The sequence below is a fragment of the Cyprinodon variegatus genome, unplaced genomic scaffold, assembly GCF_000732505.1.
Source record: "Cyprinodon variegatus isolate N-32 unplaced genomic scaffold, C_variegatus-1.0 Scaffold286, whole genome shotgun sequence".
NCBI classification, from domain to species: domain Eukaryota; kingdom Metazoa; phylum Chordata; class Actinopteri; order Cyprinodontiformes; family Cyprinodontidae; genus Cyprinodon; species Cyprinodon variegatus.
Window position 1 is genome coordinate 254,400 of NW_015150739.1, and position 25,224 is coordinate 279,623.

General features: G+C 37.9%; 1 protein-coding gene across 2 annotated transcripts in view; it reads left to right on the plus strand.

Annotated features, from left to right (window-relative positions):
* Positions 1-5,999: 5,999 nt before the first annotated feature.
* Positions 6,000-25,224, plus strand: part of chst15 (carbohydrate (N-acetylgalactosamine 4-sulfate 6-O) sulfotransferase 15) — a 46,997-nt gene continuing 27,772 nt past the window's right edge. The window contains exons 1-2 of one of the 2 annotated variants that reach the window (XM_015383484.1): positions 6,000-6,249; positions 18,102-18,246. The gene's annotated coding sequence lies outside the window, so the exon portion shown is untranslated. The remainder of the gene's footprint in view (positions 6,250-18,101; positions 18,247-25,224) is intronic. The other variant, XM_015383483.1, reaches the window with a different exon arrangement.

The following is a 25,224-nucleotide window of genomic DNA, read 5'->3' on the forward strand; positions in this document are numbered from 1 at the left end:
AAAAAAAAACTTGACTTGCATTGCTTAACAGTTTAACAAAATCCTGCTCATTGTATTGAAATAACTTGGACTCTTAAAATGGCCTTTAAAATGCACAGTCAAATTTTTATCTAAATCTATAATTGATACACTGATTGCTTATTTAAAATTGCATGATAAAGGACCTTTAAATGTGCTGTTGTGAAATAAGTGCTTAGATTCAATGTATATGCTCAGCATGGAATGAACAAAATGAGTAATATGCTAGTAGTTAAGTAATGAACCATGCAATACCAGCTGCCAGAGTCCCAGGGCATTAAACCACACCAAGCAACAAACCTATATGTCTAAAGGTCAGAAAACTAAACGTTTCACTAAAGGTCCCAGACAAAAAGATAAAAAAAACAACTTTCTGTTAAACGGAATGTATGAATCAGTCAAGTATGAGGTCAGTTTCCACACATCCTTGGAAAAATGTCCCCATGAAGATATCACTATAGTTTTCCAACTCCAATCCCCAACACAAACATGGTAAATTTGATTAATCTCATCTCACTTGACTATTTATTTGGTTCTTTGGAAACATTAGATCTCTTGAGATAAGGATAAATACAAAAAAAAGTGAAATTAACTAAATGTATTTTCCCATCAATCTACTCGGAAAATATAACAAAAAGTGGTGTTATTGGAGAAGTAATACATATGCAGGAAGTGTTCAGGACCGTAACTGTTATGCTCTGTGAGCTCACCTGTGCTGAGCTCATTAACATGCAACAGCGAAACCTATTAATCAACCTTTTATACCTTCCTCTCATAGCCAGTTTCTGCCAGATTCTCGAAAGCCACTGGCTCAATCTCAATACCTCAACCTGTAGCTCCTGCCTGCTGCTCTTAGCTCCAACCCCTTCAGCTTTTGCAAAGTCAACAGCAAGAAAACTGCGAAGGGTAGGAAAGGAGCCCCAGACTGCTCTGCTGAATCAAGACAGCCTTCAGTCTTATGGACATCATTACATGATGGACAAACAGATGAATGATGCTTGTCAGTTATACAACGGTAGTGAGTGGTGGAAGTTCTCTATTATGAAACCCACAACTTACAGTATGATGATGAGGACAATTGCATGCCTGTCACACAGTATTTATAACAGAATTATGTTTTTATTAGTCTGTGAGGTGGGCTGTGCCTGTATGGTCTGTCACACAAATGATTAGGGGCATCCACATAGCTCCTAGTGGCAAATAGGAATGCCAGGAGGTCCCTGTGCAAACTACATTGGTGCTAGAAAGCATACAGCTTCTTGGTCCTAGGTCCTTCCTAACCATCAACATTATTCAAATGCAATTGATTATGCTGACCATTGATGCACTTCTTCCATGATTCGGTTGTATTTAATGCATTTACAATCTGTGCAGAAAATTAACCAGCCAACGCACTATCTGCAGCATTTATACTCAGCTTTTCCCCCATTCTGGCCGGCTCCAGGGGGCGTCTTAAGCACACACAGCAAGCTGACAACATCACACTACTTGAGGAAGTGGACAACAGTCGGACAACAAATTTTTCAAAACCTCTTCATGCCTTCCAATTCCAACAGTCATTTCTTCTCAAGAATTTTTCCACAACCTCTTGATAAAGGTTATATCTATGAGCTAGTTTTCAGAATGTCTCCAGATATTTATGTTTGCAAATCGTAGCCAGTAATAGCTTGCCATCTTTTTCCGCATTAATCTGTCATCAATGCTACACATTTTCCCAGGTGCTGAAATTCATTCCATATGGACAATGCGTGGAGGGGTGTGGAAGCTAAAAATGAATTGTAACTTGGCTGCGTGGAATTCGCGGACATATCAAGCATAAACAAAGTTTAAGTATCCTAACTGATTTGAGGTACTTGGACCGAGCCTCTTTATGAGTAAACAATCCAGCATTCCCTGATTGCCTTTGCCAGTTATGAACTTGCTTTTTGTTGCAATTTCACTGCTCTGTCTCGCCTCTGTATTGACCTTGGATATCTGGACACTGACCTACTGCCTCACCTCTCAACCAAGCCTTTCAGAATATCCTTTTGCTAAACTCAAGCATTACTCAACTTACATCCTGCATCTACAGCGCGCTGCAATACCTCGCTCAGATCAACTTCTATGTTCACTCTTGGAAGTTGAGAAGTTTAGTTTAATTTATCTTTCTTTACTTCAGTTTCACTTCACTTTACTTTAACGATATTGCCAAGCATAACTCAGCCTTTAACCTTTAACTCTCTCACAAACTGATTCCCACATGTGTTACCAGCTGACTCCATACTAAGCTTACTTACAGTATATTATAAATAAATCATTGTTCTAACCACTTGTGTTGTCCAGCTGAATTATCAAGGTTTTTTTCTTGTATGAATGCAACCTATAAAGATCAAAAACTTATGATCCAAATGAAGGAAAACTTACTTAACAAGAGACACAGAAACAGTGGATGAAAAGTTTAATGGGAAAGGATTAACCAAAATCCAGAAGAATTCATTAATTGAGAAGCAAACAATCCCAAAAAGGGTGAGTTCTTTGTCCATGACAATTTCAGAGGCACTTCTTCTTATGTACAACTTATTGTTCCTTTTTTTTTTTTTTTTTTTTTATACAATGAATCCACATTTGCGGATTCAATGGAAAACAGATAGTTATGGCAGAGTTTCAAGAAAGTTAATGTCTACTTAAACAGAAACAGGAGTATTTTAGGGATTTTCCAATACAGAGAAGGAAGGTTACATAAAGTCAGCTAGTGTCATTCTGATCTTCTTTGTTTTTTTTTTTGTTTTTTTGTATCTTTTTTTCCATTATTTAAAACTCACATATGAAGTTTGGCTACTGCTTCTCATGAGCCCACTCCTGGCCAGTAGTAAATGTTTCTGTTTAGATTAGCAACCAGTCTTTCAGGGCTAGCATTTGAGCTCACAGTGGATAATCTACAAATAATAAGTGCTAGCTAAGTGATATGAGTCAAAACAAACCCAAAATGATAAATTATTCAGTTACAAAACGTAAACCAAAAAGTGAAACAAAATTGAGTTCTTACAAATAATGAAACCAAAACATAAGATGTAAAGAATTACACTTATGTTACTGGAAGATTTTTTTTTTGTTTTCTTATTACTTTAATGACTAAAAAAAGCTAAGAAAAGGTTTCCTGATGGTTAAAAACCCAACTGAACAATTTACTTTCTTCTGTCGAACCAAAATGTGATTTTTTTTTTTATTTTACTTTTCACTATGTCAACTGGTGTGTAATGAAGAAAACAGAATGAGGATTTCAGGACTTTTAAGCATGATTGTCTGCAGATGTGCAATAGAACAAAGGGCAGACAGGACTCAAATATTTGCCTTGAATGAGCTGATGAAGAGACAACCAACAATAACACACTCAGCCCCTGATCAAGATGTTCTCTCTCTTTCTGATTAATTCCTGCTAAACCCAGTTGGAGATTCAGCACATAAAACTTTCTTTTGTGAGGATAAAAATCTATTCTTTAAAAATCTATAATTATCCTGTGCAGTGATTGAGTTGGTGATTAGAGAGCTGCAGAACAAAAGCTGTGGTAACATCACTAAAACCTATGTGAGACCATGTGTCCTAACCAAGAGGTCTTGTGTGAATCACACTGATGGTGACCACATGTTGCACAGTCATTATTGTTATAAGCAATGGTTTGTGTTCTGATTTCTCCAGATGTATCAAGATTAATCATTTCCCCTCCACCTCCTGAACCTCGTCATGGACAAGCTGCTGTGCAAAAGTATCAATACCCTCTGATCCTTTTCTCATTTTGTCTTGTTTAGAGTTTTATTGGGATTTTCAATTAGACATTAACACAAATAAGCAGATAATTGGGGAGTGGGAGGTGAAATTGGAGGGGAAACAGCAATACTGTAGATCACATTGAGCACATCATCCTTACTGTGAAACATGTTAGGGGCAGTATCAAGAAATGTGGATGCATTTCTACAGAAGATATTGAAAGCTGGTCAGAGTTTGAACTAGAAAAATTAAATATTTTGACACTGAAATTCTTTAGGGTAAGGTTTGGTCTCCCAGCAAGACAACAGATCTAAAATTACAGTCTGAGTTATGATTGAGAAGGTTGGAATAAAGCATAGTCCTAAGCCGGAATGGGCAAAGACTTGGTAACTTGTGTTTGCAAATACTTAAAGTTGACTGAGCCTGAATTGTTTAGAAAAAAAGAGGACATACTTGTGGCTATAATTTCCACAAAGTTGAATTTGTGTGATCTAAATGCAAATATACACTACATCAATCATAATTATTTTTTATTATGCCATATCTTTCTTCTGCTGCTTTATAACAGGTTATGTTTGCAAAGTTACAAAATTTGGAAAATAAATACCAATACTGATCTGATCACAATTGTTTAACTAGAGGATTTAAAAAATAATTTACTGTGAGGAACATTTCGTTTTTTCAATGTTTCATCAATGTTTTCCATGGATGTGCTTTGATATACATAAACTTTTTCAATTAAAATAGTTGCAACAAGTTTAATATGCACACATTATATTTTAGTGGATTTCCTTTCTAGACATTTTTAAAAATTACTCAAGCTGTTTTTATCTAATTTTGCAACAAATTTGTCATCCTACACTCTAAATAAATAAATAAATAAATAAATAAATAAATAAATAAATAAATAAGAATTGAAGTTGTAAAAACACAGGAAGTTTTCAATGACTGAACATATATTTTCATGTTCACTGTTGTGTTTATGTAAGATACCATTAGGGGATTGCAGTTAATATCATTTGTATCTTGTTTGTTTAACAAAGACGGTCCACAATTTTCTCTTTGTGTCTATCTTGAAAAGCAGTCACCTTGATGGGTAGCAGCAATAATCAGACCTATTCTACCTTGGTCTTGTTTCAAAAGATCCTCATTGTTGTACAGTAGTAAGAAATGACCAAAGAATGCACAGTGCTGTGTGTACAGATTAGTCATGTAAATAAAGGGACAAAAGCTTATACTGTTTGATAAGTATTGAATATTAATTGAAAAATGGAGTCCATATTATACCCAAAATGAACATTTGAACACAAAATGGAAAAATAGTTTTGGGAAAGGAACAGAAGACCTACAATATTACCCAAAAAAATGTTAAAAGCAGACCACTGGACTTTGTTTTCCAAGTTTGAAAACATCTCGCTTCCCATCCAGAAAGCTTTCTCAATTCGAAATGTCTGGAGTAGTGTTGAGTTCCAGGCTTTATAAAGTAGCCCAACAAAAGCCCTTTTATGGCTTAGATAACATGCAAATTGACCAGTTCAATTCTTTTTTTTTTTTTTTTTTAATAACTAAATGCCTTTTTTTTGGACCATGTTTATTCTCCCACACTGGTTACATTTGATCACTGCTGCACTTTAATTTATGGAAATGTCATGAAAAATGAGAAAATTTCGTTTCGTATACACTCTGTGTATACAAACATTGTCTAAGTCTAAAACAATGACCTGGATGACTAAGAATTTTCACCAGCCTCCTACAATGATTCCTCTCTATTAAAGTGTCATGTTGTCTGAATTGTACAACTAGTTTGTTATTATTGTATGTGCAACTCAATTCTAATTAGAAACGGACAAATACGCATAAATAATAATAGATTTCTTTAAAAGGTCCTGGTTTGACAAATTGAACCGGTGAAATTTTGGTTTTGGGAATAAGTTAATGCTTTTATTTGGACCATATTTTTTCTCCCACACTGGTTACATTGGATCAGTGCTGCACTTTAATTTCTGAAAAAAATTATATATATATATATATATATATATATATATATATATATATATATATATATATATATATATATATATATACGATATTCAATGCTTTAATTAAATATAGAAAGAGTATTTTATCTGATTTGTATTCACTTTCATTGTCGTTCAGAGGATGTCCTCTGCTCCTGTCTCACCCCTCGCCCTCATCACCAGCAAAGAGAAACAGAAATAGAGAGGCAGCTCCTTCCTGCGCTCATAGCGAGAGCTCCGAAGACAGAGACAGTCACACACATATATATATGAGGTTTGCACCACTTGTTTCCCTTTAGGTACCACCAGATTGGACAGGAAATAAGAATTACACGGATTTCTAAGTGTTATTAAATGCGTGGGTAGCGATCGGGATGGAAATACATCAATCGGCGATGAGAAGTTGTTTTATCCGGCTGATCGTGTGAGCGCTGCTGCTGCTGCCGGCTTCCAGCAACAAAACTCATGGTAGGTTTTATTCCCTGTATTGTTAGTGCTATATCACCGCCTTTTTCTTTTTTTATATATAACAAAAAAATGTACATATCTTCATTCGAATCTGTTTTCTGATTTCATTCCTCTGCAAAGGGAGCAGAAATGGAAAAGTTTTGGGGGGTTGATTTGACTCTCAGTATGTCTCTGTTTGAGACATCACCTAATATAACGGAGTCCTTTCAGCGATCAGGCGCGCGCTGCCTGCGCACAGAATGAATGCTTCACTATGTATTCTAATCTGACTTCTCTCATTTTTACTGCTATTTCAAATGTAAGGCTGTGACTGAGTAACAGATATGAACACTTTAATCTGACCAGTCATTTACTGTTGAGTGAATGGGAATAAATGAACTAGGGGTGATTTATAACAGTCTTAGATATAAGTTTCCGCTACTATTCATGAGAAACTGCGTTTGAGTCAAAACAAAAGGATTTTCTGCTGACCAATGAGAGCTTAGGAAACCTCAGGAGGCATGAAGTGGTCCTCTTTAGCCTTTGTCCAAGCAGACTCCCAGCAGACCACATAGTGTTAGGAAGCGCATGCGGGAATGACTGGGAGCAGTTCTCATAGATTTTAAAGCTAGTTATTGTTTCTCTAAAACACCATTCCATGATATTTTATTTTTCTCTTAGCTGCTTCTTCATTGAAATTATATTTGATTTAAATGAAACGCCCTTCTAAAATAAGCCTTTACAATTTTGATCAGAAAGACTTTTTTGGACAAGTTTATGCACAAATTCAGGATTTGGTTTTGATTCCACTTCTCTCTTATGATTGGAAATAAAAAGTATTTTCTCTCAGGGAACATTTTTACAGAAAATTTTAATAAGGGTGGCCAGGCAATAAACAATGTACACTGAGGGGTGGTTGAAGTAGATATGCACCAAAACCTCAGGGTCAATCAACACTTTTCCAACAGGAAAATTAGCGAGCAAAACATCCATATTTTCTAAATAAAGACAAACTATACTTTCCAATAGCCTTTGCTTACAAATAGAGGAATATATTCAAAAGTCCGTGCTTTCTAGATAAAAAGTATAGTGGATCAAATTCTTTCTGGTTTGAGTTTTGGGCGAACATCTTTTCCATTGTCATTACTTACCTACTTCTATCAGTAATTATTCTGCATAAAATTTATATTTACAAATACTAATATCTACATAAATTGATCATTTAATACTTTTTTATTAAAATTATTAATCTATAATTTTACTGAAGACTCCTAGATGACTTGCAGAGACACATAATTTTCCAACCATTTGTGAAATCGTACGAAAAGTTATGCACCGTAATTTTGTACGTTTTGGACGTTTTTTTCGTCGTATACGCATGCGCATCTGACGCACCATTCGCGAATATAGAATATAAATTACAATTAGCCCTAACCCTGACCCTAACCCTAACCCTAAGATATAAAACAGCAAGCAACGTAGTTAGAGACATGAATAAGTGATGATTGCACTGTTTTTCCCATTTTTACGTCCGCCCGCAGATCTGCTTTTTTTTTTTGTCTGCCAGAGCATGCGCACTGATGTGGTTTTTTGAGGAAAAACGTCCAAAAACGTACGAAATAGTGTGCATAACTTTTCGTACGATTTCATACGCACTCATAATGAGAATATGTTGAATTTTCTCTTTACCCCATAAAACCCAAAATCTAGTTCTGAAAAGAGCATGAATTCTGCATTTATCATCTTTAATGTTAGTATATTGATGCGCATAATTACCCACAGTGTTTCTGTTGTCAAGTAATTGTTAATAAATGAAAAATTAAAATGTTTTGCCACCATCTGTATTAGAGGGAAATAAATGGTAGGGTCGTCAATGATTGGCTAAGGGGGCCAGGGGTGGCCATGGCCCCTCATCTAGCTCCGCCACTGCGTTTTACAAAGTTAAATTGGTGCAATTTAATCCCTTAACTGCATTTGCATTTCTTTTTTATGTTTCTAAATATTTTGAGTCATTTTTATGAAACTCTTCTAATGAATGTGATTTTATTACCAGATATATCTAGTCATCATTTCATTTTCTAACTGTATTTGCAACAAACCACAAAGTGTTCCAGGATCTGCTGGGTTATACAGAACATTGATATAAGAATGATATAAGAACCTCTGTTTATAACCACTGAGATAAAGACAAGTTTAAAATTGTCCATGTAAACTATTTTCTCTCTAAGCAGCCCACGTCTCTCAGTGGAGTTTCTCCTTCCTCGTTCTAAAGATGGGCTTCATTCAGGAAAGCAGCTAAAGAAAATACCAAACAATGAATATATAACTAAGGTCTCAAAGATGCATCATTTACCTTTTTGTAGAGTAAAAATTCTGCAGATTTACTGTTCCTGTTGAGCTTAGTTTTCATACACTAAAGCCCTTTAGTAGGCGACCTCAGGAAAACACTGTTGTCACAAATCTTTGAGATTTGCAAATAACTTCAGCAAATAGCCAGAGACCTTCTGGAAACACAATTTTTGTCTGTCACCACCGATTTTTCGTTACATTTGGGATTGAACTTTCACAAGACTATTAGACTTGCACCGGTCAATTGGCAGTGCTCAGAAATCAAACGATTTTCACATGATCGGCGACCGGACGGACATTATGAAGACCACCGATTTTAAGCTCTAGTCATTGTGTTGTTGATGACTTTTTTCTGAGCGGACATGCATGTTTCTCCCATGCTTGGTCCATGTTTGTTTTGGTCAGAGTACCCAAAACAGAGGGACAAATCACCCTGACAACAGAGGGAAGAGGAGTTAGTAGCTCAGATAGTAGCAGTGGGGAGAACATAGGGAGCGAGAGCACTATAACCGGGTGCCAGCCATGCTGCCCTCTGCAGCAGAGAAACCAGAGTGGTAGATCACTGGGCAGACAGTGCACCAGAGCAGACAGATAAGTCAGATCAAGAGGAGAGTGGAGAAGCACAGCGGAATAGATAAGTCCATGACGAAACAGCTCCTGGGAGGGGAGGAGCTATAGCTGACCGAGGCCAGATAGGCTAACTGCGGAGCATCTAAGGAGCACAGTGGGGGATTGAATAGATCTGCCAGGGAAAAAGGATGCTGATTGTGGGGCAGAGGCTACTGTTGACTGGGAGTAGGACAGTGGTCTTTTGGAGAAGCCCTCCATGGAGAATGAGCAGTGAAAGCCTACGGATAATCGAGGCTAGCCTCTAGAGGCTAACTTCCAGAGGTGGAAGGGTAACAACGGAGGATTAGAGGAGCCTGCAGGCATACATTGTGATGGAGGGGAAGGGGACTGATTTTAAGCACCAGTCATCAACAAAACAATGACCGGTGCTTAAAATCAGTGGTCTTCACACTGTAGGTAGGATGATGAAACAGTCCTTCTAGGGCTAAATGAAAACAGCTTTATTAAAAGCTTTCTACAGACCTCTTAAGAGCATTCCTGCTTCATCCTTTGTCTACATTATTTTCTCTATCTCGCAAGCTTGTCTTACCTGCCACCTTCACGAAAGCAGCAGTGAGTTCATGATACTTTCTCATCTCCTATATTTTTGATACTTAATGATACAATGTCAATGTACATGAGACAGCAGCTGAAGAATTTATGGATTTGATACTGTCATCGGCGATCGACGGATACTGATTTTGTGATTGGAGAGCGGCTCCCAAAATCCTGCCTGGTGCATGTTTAGTATTAAAATAATGTATATGTTTTTATCTAGACATCTAGTAGTTGCATTTGTACCAGCAGAGTCATTTACCTGTTGGAAGGTGAACCCCTCTTCTACTCTCTGGTCCACTTCAGTTTTACTATAACATGTCTTCATTGTTATTCTGTATTTTGCTCCACTCATTTTTCTATAAACCAGCTTTCCTTCCCCTGCACACGAAAGTCTCCACACCATGATCCCGCCACCACCATGTGTCAATGTTAGGGTAATTTTTTAATGAAATGTGGAGTTTTGCATATAGACAAAAGAAATACAATATAGTTTTAGCACACCAGATCACCTTCTTCCACTTGTTTGGTGCAGGTGGGACTGTACAGGGCTTTTGATGAACATCTTGACAGTCAGACAAAAGAGTTGTCGTGTCAACAGCTTTTCTGCTGCTCCTACAGAGTTTTCAGGGACCTCTTGCATGCACCTCTGATAAGGACACTTATGTAGTCTGTATACATTTAGTTGGATGGGTATTTCTTATAGGATCTGTGGTTGTGCTTTTTTTGTTTTTATTTTGATGAACTGAGGAGGTCAAAATGCACATATTCCCCTTATTGAATTTTAAACCAATCCAGCATTTAAAGACTATATACACTGTGGCATAAAATTACTCCTCACAAGGGATTTGTCTGCATGTGTGATGTCTTGTGCCTGTTACTTCCTACAAGTTGATAAAGACTGTGTACAGAGCTGAGACACACACAGTAGGCGTTCCAAATGTGGTAGGGATTCTCTCCATCGCTGAAATATATAATTATACAAAGAGTGGGATGGGTGATTAGGAAGATTTAGACGGGGCCTAGCGTGCGTGGTCTCCAGCTGGTACACTCTAGTTCTGCTCCTGGTCATCTCATTTCTCTGATTTCTGTGAAGCGAGAAAGTGCCTCTGATTAATTTTCCTACTTACAAAAGCAGAGCTGCTTCACCTTTTGCTCAGCAGTGATTTAGGTGCAGTATTCTTTAAAAGAAGATGATGAAGCATTCATTCATGAAAAACAGGAAGAATTTTGAATAAATAAAGTCTGGTTTACCATTTGTGTCGGTTCTGAGTTTCTCGGCCACACATTTACTGCATGTAAAATTGCTAGCAGTATTTGGGCTACCTTTCTGTTTCTTTTTTTAGGTACATATGATAGCTCTTGCGGGGATGAACCAGCTGTTTTGTAGTAATTACTGGAGCACAGAGATTGAAAGCCTTTGTTATTAAAATATTAGCAAGAGATTTCTCAGGGGGAAAATATTCAGTAAAAAAAAACAGAGGGTTCCTATGCAGTTTATAGAACTGCATGATAAAGAACCACTATATCCTAGATGTGTATGCAGTTGGAATGGAATATTTGGAAAAGATAAAAATATACATCCCATACAATATAAAAATATACATCCCATGATTTTGGGAAAATAAACATTTTTTCTAAGGTCACTTAATCAAGAAAACTAAGATTATTCTGCATTAAATAAATCTGAAGAGAAATGTCCATATGTGACACAGAGATGTCAATAGATATGAAATATTTCTGTGGCTTTGAACAAAGGCTACAGGCTTGATTAGTCAAAATTAAAAGGTAAATTAAAGATGAAACATGGTTTTTGGACTTAAAATGGGTTCTTCTGTCTAAGACAACTTGCACTTGAATCACCGTAGCATCCAGCATCAACAACACATTTAAATAATACACTGCTTTATTCAATATGCCTTCATTTTCCTCCAGACAAATGCCATAAGTCTTGAAATAAGTAGTGCACTGATTTATTCAACTCAGCCACAGATTAGAAGCTGTAATAAACACTGTGTGTGACCTGACTACTGGTGCAAAGCTCGGTTTGCCCCACATTTCTTTCTCCAATGTGAGCTCAGAGGCCTTTCTTGAAAATTTAACATCATCATTCCATCGTATAAGAAAGCCTCTAACCAGAGGCGTATGGATTGTAGCCCCAGTCTGATTACTCTCATTTAGCACCTTTTTTATTTATTGTTCCTCCTTTTTTTTAGCCTGAGAGCCTGAAGCGACACTGTGTGTTTCTCAAATGAAGCATCTGACCTCACGGTTAGGGGGCTTTTTTATCCCAGCATCTGCTCCAGCAGGCCGAGTCATTGATTCACTTGGGGATTACTCAACAGGGCACACATGACTGTCCCTTTACCTCCAAACAGTTTTTAGATTTTCAGTTAACTCACATTGGTGTGTTTCAAATGTTTCAGATCAGGTAATTCTGCAGTGACATGTTTATACAACAGTCTTACAGCAGGAAATAACCAGGTTTAACTCTACTGGTTTGGTCAAGCAAGTGGAGTTTAGATAGGAATCTGGCTTTGCTAACGGTTTTACTCTTGTAGCCATATTTTATATTTGCTTTATCAGATATAAGGCTGGACAAACTACAGTAGGTGCAATTCTTGAAGACAGCTTAAGACAGTATGCCCATAATTCTTTAATCACTTTACTGTCTATGAATTAAACAAGGGATGTGTTTTCAATTGTTTGTACTTAGGGGAATCTGAATAAAGTGGGTAAAATATATGAAAATGTTAATATGTTAGTGTGCAAGGTGATTGGTCGGCATGCTTTCTTGATTTGATCAAATGTCTCCTTGAATCCAGACCATAGGAGGTTTACTGTGGTCTTTGTTGCCCATTTCAAAGCTGGAGCCGATGTCTGTACCTGTAGCTGCAGACAGGTGTGAGGAAAGCTTCATTTGGATGACTTTCAGAGGAAGACCAGGACACTCTTTCACATTTTTCTCAACATTAGTTAGAAAACAATTCTAAGATACACTAAAGGATAACCCAAACATCCAATTCAACCCCCCAAAAGCACCTGAATTGTTACTTAAAGGTATAGTGGAGGATTATTTTTCTGGGTGGATCATCAAAATAAGTGGTCCTCCCAATTGTCAATCATTCTTGAGATATGTTTACGTAAGGCCATCATACGTGGTTATCCCCATTTTCACTTACTGATGGTGAGTCTGACAAAGTGGAAAAATTGCAAATCTTCTTATGGAAAGTAAGCTTGTATGAGCGACGCAAACAGCTTTTAAACAGAGCTTGCACAAGGAGAAATGGGCTTGTGCATGCTCTTTGCACGCATTTAACAGTCACTTCCTCTCAGGTGCGGGTACTGGGTTGTGCATGTGCTTTTTTTTTTTAAGTGTGGAGGGCGGGTCTTTTCAAAAACTTATGAAAAATCCTCCACAATACCTTTAACTGTTTCACAATTTTTTTTTTTTAAAGGTGTTTTACTGAAATGTTATGGATCACTGGATTTTAAGCTCTCTCTGTGAGTTATTTTCTGTGTGTTGAGAACTGCTTGGTCTTTAGATCTTAAAATAAGTCACCTGAAAATACATTTCAGTGCGTTTAAATGCCTCGTTTCATTTGACAGTTGCCGGTAACTTGTTGCAATCCCCTAAATAGTAGTTCTAAACACACATTACTTAAAACAACTGTTTTCTTATTTTTTCCCAGAAGAGTGGCTTAGAGAGAAGTTCTAACATGTCAAGTCATTAGTGAACCACCTATTAAAACAACACAAATGTAATAAAGGTAAAGATTTGATTTCTCATTGGATCAAGTTAGGTTGCCAGTTGCCCCTGATACCCTAAAGTCAAAATGATTTAAAATTCATTACATTAATCAAAACAAACAAATACAATTATCTTCTCAATGTATATCAAAGAATCAAAACAATAGATACTGGCACATTTTGTGCTTAAATAGTTTTTTTAAAGGATAAGGAAAATATGCTTTTATTCATATATAGGGATAATCTCAGATTTGGTTTATAAAATCTACTGCAAAAGAACATGAAGCAGATTTTTGTTTTTTATGTGAAATATGCCATAAAAAGATCAGTCATTATTAGATTCTACCAGATAAAAAAAGAAAAACAAAACAACAATAACAGGTCCATTAAGCTAGATTTATTTTTGTGATCACAATAAAATGTATATTGTTGTAACTATGTTCCAATAGGCCAGATTTATACATCATGCTCAGTCTTGGTCAGACACTCTGTTGAACACATTGCAGGGTGGATGATTGCAAACACAAACAGCCACTGAAGTCTGCTAGAAATAGCCTTATGTTACGTGGTTTACTATGGTCTGCACATCAAGCTGTTAACTCTAGCACGCTCTCCTTTACAGTGGAAAAAAAACTCTTTTACTGAACCAGTGCTGCTCAAATGCTTACAGGCATCCACTGTGTCTCGCTAAGTTCACCACAACCACAATGCAATGGAAAACAACTAAAGAACAGCTTTCTTCCTGCAATCGTCCCGAGTAAAGGCCACTGAAAGCCACAGAATGTGACCCTAAGATGTGAAGGTTTTGAAAACCAATGCCCCATATGAAACAGCACCCAAGTGCCTTATTTGATTGTAAATGGAAACATCATTTGTAAATATGATGTAAGCTTGTAGTTATCAACCATATTTTTTTGCACACTCTTTCAAAGTCTTAGATTCATATTCAAATTTCCACATTTCATCATAATATTGACAGATCAACTCCAGGTACAGTGGTGCATATTTATGTTTCTAGAAAAAGAATAATGCATGGTTTTTCAACATTTTTATAGAGAAAATATGTAAAGTGAGGTGTTGATTTGTATTCAGACACCCTAAATCAATACTTTCTAAGCTGCTATTAGAGCTGTAGGTTTTTTGGGGTGTGTCTCTTTGAACTTTATACATCTGAAAACTGACAAATGGAAAAAAAAAATTTCAATTGATAGGACTACTTTTGCAAAGCATTGCAGTTTTCTCTTTTACTGATCTGTGTTTAGGAATCCAAAATAGTGCATTTCAGAGTAATTGATGAAGCTAAATTGACTGGTAGTTTGTCTTGCGTGTCCTTGTGATGGGCTGGCCATCTGCCCAGGCTCTACCGTGCTGTTTTGTCCCCGTGCGGCTAGCACATGCTCCAGTCGCCTCTCAACCTTGAGCAGGACAAAACAGGCTCAAACTGAGGAGCGACGGATGAACTGTTAAGTAGGAATGTGGGAATTTCCATTGTTAAAAGTAATAATTGGAAGTTTTGACTTTTTTTTTCTAAAAATAAGCAATTTGGAGACAAAACGTTGAGTTTAAAAATCCATGAGGAAAACTGCAAAGCTATTATGAACTCTACAATTCAATCAGAATGAAATCCTGGAAAATATTAAAAACATTTTTATTTGTGCAACATTGTTAATATTTAGGACAGGTCTGCTCTTGTCCCAGCCTGCTGTAGCTACAGTTTCACACTTGTCAGAAGTGGCCTCTTATTGCACAGTTTCACAGCTTTTTTTTTTTAGCAAATCGAAAGCAGGCTCTCGTTTTACACCGAATGATGCTGAGGATGATATCTGACTGCTCTCTGTCTCAGCATGAAGTGGGGGTTTGAGCATGAAGGAAACAATGTGTGCAGGGCATCCATGATGGATGGCTCTTCCAGTGAAGTTAGCATTATTTATTCCTGATGAGAGCTGTGGATCACTGCCGGGGATTTATGTAGTTTTGGATGAGCGACCACTCTAGAAGGTGTTGTCTGTATGAAGTAACAGGCTGGAGCTGTTTGTCATTGAGACTGATGAGCTTCCTGTGATTAAGCTACCACACTGAAACATTTATCAGCTTTATGGGGTGCGTCACTTGGAATCATTTTTGTTTTAGCTTTCAACTGGGATATTTATACATTTTATTTGCTGTTGAAAACAGTTTCAAATAGAATTTCCAACTCATATTTTTGATGAACACGTGATTTTGTGCATTGGAATAGCAAAACATTCATTATTTGTGCTATATATGGCAACATATTTAAAAGAGGAACTACATCATATAAAGTGAGAATACAATCTGAGACCTTTTAGAGAACGGTTGCTCAGCAAAACAGCAATAGTGCGCAATTGGGATGCACTACTGGGCTTTTGAGGTGCTGAGTAAGGGTGGTAAATCTCACAAAACCACAGTGCCAAGGTTTGGGGTCATTGCTCATGCTAATGATGCATGCAAAACCAAACTGTTTTTTCGTCCCTTACCATCTGTGCCCAGTTGTGTCTCATACATGCAACTTGGCGACTGGCTACAGGCCCCTTCTGTTTGTAGTTTGATTTATGGCATTGAAGATTTGTATAGGCTGAGTTTTTCACAGCATAGGTGTAACCATATAAAAGTTCTGTATTATGCAAAGTGTGTACGAATTCATCACAGTTATTAAAATTTTGGCGTTTGTGTTAAAATATGTAGCAATGATAAATATTTCAAGCATAAACTAATGTATTGACATTTAAATAGGCTGGAAAGGTTGGACTCATAGCTCTTAAAAAAGCGAGCTGGATTTGAACCGGTTTAAGGTTAAACCTCAGCACCTAAATCCAATTTCAGTCTAGAATTTGACTTGGAAATTTTGAAGCAAGTATTGCAAAAGATATAGAGTGATAAAACCTAAAGCTCTTACCTTCCCTTGATCATGGTGTGTTTGGAGAATGATTACGGATTTACAAAAACCTTTACTGTGGTTATACAAAACTCTATATTCATCAAAGCTCAAGCACAAAATAACAATTTCTTTATCTTACTTTGCTCTAACAATGAATATGTGTTTACACCATGATGTCGCTGCTCATATAGAATAAAACAGAATTCAACTTTATAGTCATTACACTGTCACAAGTACAAAGGAATTAAATGTAGTTTGCATCTATCCAGAAGTACTATACAGGATATAAATATTTATTTAGATGTGCACAGAAACTATGTATGCATGGACTATATATGGTATATATAAACAGAGAGTAATTGTAAGAGGCTATATAACAAATAAATATAAAAAATTATATACATAATATACAGGAACGTTAGGATATGGATTATATATATGTATATGTATATATATATATATATATATATATATATATATATATATTTATATTTATATATTAGAGGGGTTATAATACAGGATAAATAATGACAGATAATGGCAGATAAAAGATTTACAGATTGTGAATATTTTTTGATTATCCCTAGGGCTGGACAATAGGACCTTTTTAATTTGAGTCGCAAGTTGTTCTGATTTTTTTTTTTTTTTTTTTTGTCACCCGTACTTGAAGTACTAGGGGCATGGTAGCTCATATTTAGGGTCTAAGATATGAATCATATTAATAAACCTCATCTTCCCCACGGTTCATATGGGCAGCATCTCTTTGGCTATGTGCAAAGTGACATTTTTCCTGATTCTGCCCATTTCCTGTCATGTGTTGCCTTGTACAAAAGGTTTGGTTGCAGTTAGCTATTCTTTAGCTGAGGTTTGTTGGTCAGTGCGGTTTTGTTAGTCTCAGAGAGAGTGGCATTTTTTCCTTTCGCCGAAGAAGGTCTTGAATAAGGTTTGTGGTGCAGCTGCCTTTGATTGCTAAGGCCTTTGGGTCACTGCTGCAGGATGAGGTCTCTTGTTCCCCGTCTATCCCAACAAGCCCACACCATTTCCAAACAACAGATCATCCTTTTCTTGGGAACAAATGTCCGACTCTCATGCTATGATGTTGCTTGCTGTTTTGTGTGAGGTGTCACTTGCCCTACTGCAATGTGAAAGCAACGCTAAGAAACCTACAGGGAGACAAAAAGTACACTGTTGCGCAAAACTCAATATACTGCAACAAAAAATGAAATTAATTAAATCAATATTTCGCCCTGGCCTACTTGTTCCTATGAAGTTTCAAATGTTTAAAAGTAAAACTACGTTGATAAAGATGATGTTATTTAGTGTGATTTGGAAGATGAGTTACCGTTTACCATGATTTGATATAATGAATATAAAAAAGCAACCATTGTGGTGTATTACTTACATTTTTTTCAGGGGTTTGAATTAGCTTAGAGATAAGAGTTATTTAAATTAGCACTGAAAGAATCTAATCATACCTCTTTAGTTGGAAGCAATACAAAGAGTTAATCCCAATGAATGGTTACATTTTTGTGCAATTGTTCAGTGTCTTCTTTCCACATATCCTGCTAATTGGCCATAGCACCGATCTGCAGGGGCTTTAGGAACCACAACTCCACTGAGCTGGGTGCCTTTTCCAATTACCTCTGAATTCTCTTTTTAAATAAACAACCATTTATCAACACAGTTGTGTTGTTTTTGTTTGCATGACTTTCAGACTTCATTGAATTTCAGCTCATTTTTCTCCTAACTGATTGTGGCAGTCCCTGTATTCACCAGGACTCGTGCAGCTGGACGTGCTTTTGAGAGTGCAAACAGCAGCTGCCCAGAGGCAGTTGTCTACCGGATCTCTGAGGTCAGAGGTCAGCATCACCTTCCATTTCGAGCAAATGTCCAGCCAAGGTGTCACACATGGCCCAGAGAGCTGTTTACATTTTTTCCTCAGGCAGACAGCAAACCAACTAAAGGGCTTGGCTAGGGTCACATCTAGTTTGTGCGAATGTTATTTCCATCGCCGGGTCTATCATTTTGTGGGATTATCCCTGCCTGGTTATTTGAAGCTGGGGTTTCATATCTGTGCTGGCAGCTGTTGCCAATATGAGCCGTTGGCCTAGTGGAGAAATGATTGCGCTTTGTGAGATGGATGTGTTATTGAAAAAAAAATTCAACCTGCCTTTATGTATCAGCAGCATAGCAGGTAGTTTTTTTTTTTTCTTACATCCTGTAATCCACTTCCTAGAGAGAGCAGAAGGTGATAACATTATAATTTTGATTTACCTAAAACTTAAATTACAGTGTAAGTAATCCTCTTGTAGAGGTGGAGCATATTGGAAACCTTGAAAATTAAAATACCCTGAATTAATCCCCACCTGCATTTATAGGGGAGCAAAAAAACACCTTTTTCCTCACCTTTAATTTTTAAAATTAACCGACCTCCCTGCCTGTGCAGCCTGGGGAATTCGTCCAAAGGTTTATTATTGGGGAGTTCGTTAAAAATGCAGCAGAAAAGAGATAAAGCTCAGAACGCTATGAGCTTAAAATCTGAGCTCCAAGTTAATATTATGGATCCACTGGGAGAACCTTTGTGTTGCCTCCTTAAAACTGTTTTCATTAGTTCTGCTCTTGAATGAGGGAGCAAGAAGACAGCTGTCGAGGCTACGTTTGCCTAATTCACTCATTTTCTTGGCGCACCAGAGCTAACACATCATCCATGCACATTTCCCTACCTGGTAGCAAGCTCAGCACGGTTAGGCATGATTATTGACAAGGTGTGAAAGTCTACTGCATAGGATTAATATTGGGGAGGATTAAGGTAAAGAAAAAAGCAGGTTTGCAAACATTACAGCCTGTTAGTTTTTTTTCTCATTCCTGTATAAGATCAAAGGTGAAACTATGTGATTTTAAATAGAGAAAAAAATTGAAGAAAATCTAATTCTTACTCCACATTTTAGATAACATCTAGGAATAGGCAGTACTTTTTTTTTGGGTATTTACATTCATTTAAGTTTAGTGTTATAGTACACAGTTTGCTCCATTTAAGCCATTAGAGGTGCATTAATAAGATCACTAATTCAAATAGCAGCCATTGTTTTTTTCACACTTTTTAATGACACTATCAGAAGCACTTATCCACCTCAGGGGGAGACCTGCCAGTGAAATTAAGACAATGAATAAAACATTAGATGGAGAAAAGTGCTGAACTGGGACTCTGCCCAAGACTTCGGTTAAGCTGCAGTAATGAATTTAGGAGCATAGGCCACTTTACTCACTGCCCTCCTCTGTAGCGAGGCAGACCTGACTCTGTGTTATGCTTTGACCCTGTATGGTTGAGATGAGGGAAGATTTTCTGGTCTTCAAGAGTCTCTTGTTTTCTGATCTTCTACCTTAATATTCTGGGATTTTATTCTTGTCTTTTATGCTGGACCAAGGTGATATAATGAATTTTCTTTTAGGGAATCTCCTTCCAAGCAATAATTATTTTTTAATTGTGTTTTTATTTTTTGTTCTTGTTTTTTTATGGTGGGAGCATCTTCTTGTGGCATATTATGCAATCCCCCTCATAGATACATTATTTTTCATTCATTGTTGACTTTGTCTATGATTACCAATGATGCCCTTTTTCAACTGTTTTCATGAAAATCTAATAAACGTTCAGTGGTTAATGGTTATAACTGCAGAGGTATAGTTTAGGATTCTTTCTGGCAAATATGAGCTCCAGTTTTATTTAAGGTTCGACTCTGTTTTAGACTTATCTAAATAATTTTCCTAAAAACTATAACACAAAAGTGAAAGAGGTAGTATTTTCTAGAATGCAACAGACAAAAAGAACTGCCGTACTATCATCATTCATGGATGGAAATATCCAATTTGATAAACTTAAAAAAATGCAAAAAGAAAAAGTGATTTAAATTGTTTCCTGAAATGGAAAAAAACATTCTAAAATTTTCAGGCTCTGGAGTGAAACTTTGTAAAAATACTCTTGAATTGTGCTGCTTATAATGGCTGCATGTTGGAGCAGCTCTGCTCGCTTTATTCTTGGTGGGGAAACAATCCTCTGATCCTAAACGTCAAAAGAAAAAGGTAAATCCTATTAACATCATGGGAGACGAATTGAGTGTGATGGAGGAGTATAAATACTTTGGTGTTCACCTGGACAACAGACTGGACTGGAGACACATCTGTGACACTGTTGACAAGAAGAGACAGAGCAGACAGTACTTTCTAAAGAAGGGCAGAGTCTGACTTCTTCTGCCATCCTCTGCTGGGGTAACAGCATCAGAGCTAATGAGTTAAATAAGCTAAACAAGCTAATTAAGAAGGCCGGCTTTGTTCTAGGAACTCCTCTAGAACCTCAGGAGATTGTTTCACTAAGAAGAATTCTTCATAAAGTGAAAAACATTATGGACAACAGTAAGCATCCTCTTCAGAAAGAGAAGAAGCCTCATGTGCACTGACTCCCATCATCAGGAAGTGCTTCGAAAGGGTGGTTTAAGAGCACATTGTCTCCAGTCTGCGGCCAACATTCGACCCGTCCCAGTTTGCCTACCGACGAAACCGCTCCACTAAAGATGCCATCTCCTCTGCTCTTCACCCGAGCCTAGTTCACCTGGAGGAGAAGAACATCCACATGTGGATACTGTTCCTGGGCTTCAGTTCATCTTTCAACACCATCATCCCACAGCACCTAATACGAAAACTGGACCAGCTGGGCTTCAATTCACCCCTCTCAAATTGGCTGATTGACTTCCTCACCAACAGACCTCAGTCAGGTTGGACAGAACCCCTCTGATGACACATGACTGCATCCCCAGGTTTACCACCAATCACATTGTGAAATTCGCAGGCAACACCACGGTGGTGGGCCTCATCAGAGATGACAACGACCTGGACTACAGAAAGGAGGTGGAGCAGCTGATGGACAGGGGCAAAGATAACAGCCTGATCCTGAACGTGGAGAAGACGAAGGAGATCATCTTGATCTTCAGGAAGAACCAGCCTAACCACGCTCCACTGGTCATCAACAGCTCAGCTGTAGAGGTGGTCAACAGCACCAAATTCCTGGTGGTGCACATCATAGACACCGTCGCCTGGAATGTAAACACCACCTCACTGATCAAAAGGGCACAAAAGCGTATGTACTTCCTGTGGAGGATGAGGAGAGCCCACCTGCCCCCACCCATCCTCACCACCTTCTACAGAAGCACCATAGAGAGCGCTCTGACCAGCTGTCTCACTGTGTGGTGTGGAGGCTGCAGCGCCTCAGACTGGATATAGGTGAGAATATGGTGAGAACAGCAGAAAGGATCGTCGGGGCTCCTCCCCCCTCCATGACAGACATTTTTTTCTCCCATCTTTACAGTTTATTACTGTGTCACTTTATGGAATGCAACCATTTATTTACTGTCTGATAAGCTGTACTAAACAATATTTCAATTAAAGTTGTCAAAAAAGTTGTCTAAGTCTCTAAGATTGTTAAACAACATTAGCGTCTTCAGAAAGAGGCTTCTACAGTTCCATTGCAAGACTTCTACAGGAGATCCTTCCTGCCCACAAGTATCAATACCTATACAGTAACAATTTGTTGAAAAACTGCCCATAAGTTACTGCAATGTTTAGTTTCGATTTAATATTAATGAAGTATTTTTTAGATGAATTTCGTCAAAAGGAGCCAGCTGAGGTGGCTTGGGCATCTATTCCAGGTGCTTCCTGGTCGCCTCCCTCCAGAGGTGTTCCAGGCATGTCCTATTTGGAGGAGGCCTTGCGGAAGGCCCAAGAAACGCTGGAGGGACAATTTCTCTGAGCTGGCGTGATGTTGCCTTGGGTTCCCCCCAGAGCAGATGGAGGAGGTGTGTGTGGATTTAGAAGTCTGAGCATCTCTGCTTAGACTTTTGCCTCCACGACCCGGGTCCGGATAAAGCGGAAGAAAATTGATGGATGGATGGATTGAATTTGAACTAGAAAAGCACTTGGAGAGCACAGACTTCCGCCAATCAGTAAATATTCTCTGAGAAAAAGAAAAATATCATTGAAATCCGTCCATAACTTCTAAAGTTATCCTGTACACAGACAGACAGACACACAAACTCTTCTAAAACATAACCTCCTTGGTGGAGGTAATGAAGACACAAGGCCTAAAAATGCTGCACACAGCAGGAGCTGCAGAGATCCACAGAAAGAACCTGTTGTACATAAAAGATGTGAAAGCGTTAATATAATACACATTCAAAACATTTTGTGAGCTGGAAAACTGACACGTCTCCTCCTTAAAACTCGTCAATTTAACATTAAAACAGTGGAGCATCGTCATGCAATGGGGTGCCTTACTTCTACAGGGGAAAGGAAGCTGGTCAGACCCTGGAAAGGATCTGTTGGATCATAAATATTTTGTAAAAGCTGTATAGAAATCGTCTGGATCAGTGCATACTTTTAAGTTAGAAGTCCAAATCAAAACTTCGTCCAATCAAACTTAGCCTCTGTGGCCAGACTTGAAAACTGCCTTTTACAAATGCCCAGCTGTTACTCAGACTGACCTTAAGCTATTTTGAAAAGGAGAATTGCCGCAAATGTTCTTCCCTAAATGTAAGACTTGTAGCCATATTTCCAGTTAAGTATTGTCTAGCTCATTTAATCCCAACATAATGCAATTAAATTTCTGCATTTGTCATGACATAAAAACATTTGAAAAACTTTAGAAAGCACAGCATGATTTTTTTTTGGGAACATGTGTAAAGTGAATCAATATTAAAGCCTTTCTTAAGCATTCATTTCAGATGGCACTTCCATGTTGGTAGCTTAACCATTAGGTGTCATTAAGCTGACCATTATTTTTTCAATACATTTAAATCAATGAAAAGTATTTTTTTTTAAATGATAAGCATAGTTTAGCTAAACATATCCATTGATTAATTGTTCTGGGACTCAATGCTCAGAGCAACATTGACAAGTATGAAGTGAGTTTTATGTTCATCTCTGGCTCTGTTTAACCAATCATGAATATAAACTGAGTTTCACGACTGTGCCCTCTTTGTGCTGGCCTTTTGCTGAACTTTAATTACCGAAGGCAGCCTAGTGGAAAAGCATTTCTTTTCTTACGGACATAGCAGCAACCCCCCCTCTCAGTTGTTTCTGTTTCTGATCATTCTCTGTCCCATTTCTACTCTGACAGTGCCTTCTGTGTTTTCTCTGGACCAGATTCCAGCCTCATCTTGTGAAGATGTGAAAGAGGTCATGGCAGTCAGAAAACTTACACTAAAAGCAAACCCTCAATGTACTTTAAGTTTTTCACTCATCAGTTTTGTTAGGAAAAGGGAAGCATACAGAAAACTGAGTACCAACATTCAGCTTCTAAGTCATTAGATCAAACTTCTTTCCTTCAGGTTTCGCTTGCTTTCTTTTGAGCACCTGTAATTGGTCTCCAGTGGCTTGTTTAGCAGACAAGATAATCCCTGGGATATCTACAGATAGATGAAAGGTCTTGGAGAAGCTTTTGACAGTTTGTCAAGACAGCTTTTCCCGAGGGACTACATGTATTGACAGATCTTTCTCAAAATCTCAAGTTTTTTTCTGTTGCTGTCTTCATTCTCAACCTTTTTTCCCTGATATAATGTCCATTTGCAGCCTGAATACAGATCCTAATTGAAATCTGTTTTTTTGTTTTACTGCTCTTTCCTTCCTAACAAATTTATACATATATGCTTATTAAAAAAAATATGCACAAATTGTTACCGAGTGACTTTTCATGATAACAGAGAGGTGGAGAGACATGAGGCAAAGGTCCAAAGGTCGGATTCGAAGCTGGGTCGGACACTTTAAGGACTAAAGGCTAATTAATACTTTGAAATGAGCTCCTCTGTGTAAGTATCACGGTGAATGCAGAGACGTCCCCGCCCCCTCTACAGGCACTCTGCTGCACCTCTCCGAAATTGTAGGTGATCGCAGACAATGTCGCAGACAGGAGGCCTCTGATTGGTCAAGTCTACATTCGCACTACACTATGCATAATTCCTGTTTGGTACCTTACCGGCTTGTTTTGTTTATGTGACCTTAATTGCAGAAAACGACTCGTAAAGTTGGATCAGCTAGTGGAGCGAGGTGAGCGAGAACGCCTGGACCCTTTTTCCACCTGGATCCCCGCTCTTTTTCGCCCTCATGTCCCTTTGATGTCGGAGAAACTTGCCCCACTTCCTCACCACCTCGAACGTATCTAGACGCACAGCTTTTCCGTGATATTCCCCTTTTGCATTGTGGCGTGGAACATGACATAGTGCAGACCACGCTTCAATATTGAGCATAAATCAAAAATGTCTGCGTCAAGCTCACTGCGACACACTGCTACGGGCAGTATAACCAGCCCTTAAGGCAGTACACCAGTGCTTCAATATTGAGCATAAATCATAATTGTCTGCTTCAAGCTCACTCCCACACACTGCGGCGGGGGGTATAACCAGCACTTAAGGTCGTACACCATTCGTGCGTGCCAAACCACCAAAGCATGCCCAGACTTGGCTTGTCAACACTATGAAACATCTTCGTTCCAGAGATTCAGTCTACCATGCATGCTTAAATACCTCTGTAGCTCTAGCAGATGAGTAAGGTTTAATGTAAACATTACTAAACAATATGAGTCATACTGACATTTACCTACTGCCTTTGGTCTGCATAAGAAAACTCAGAAGTACTATGGCAGTAACTTGCTAAAATCTTCAATGTGTGATTTTCTCTGAAAATGGGAACACCATAAAAAAAAAATGACTTCCTTTTTCGAAGCTGTGTTCTTTAACTTTATCAAGTGAGATTCCTGTTCTTGTACCTTGAAGTTTTTGGTTATTTCCAAAGAAAAA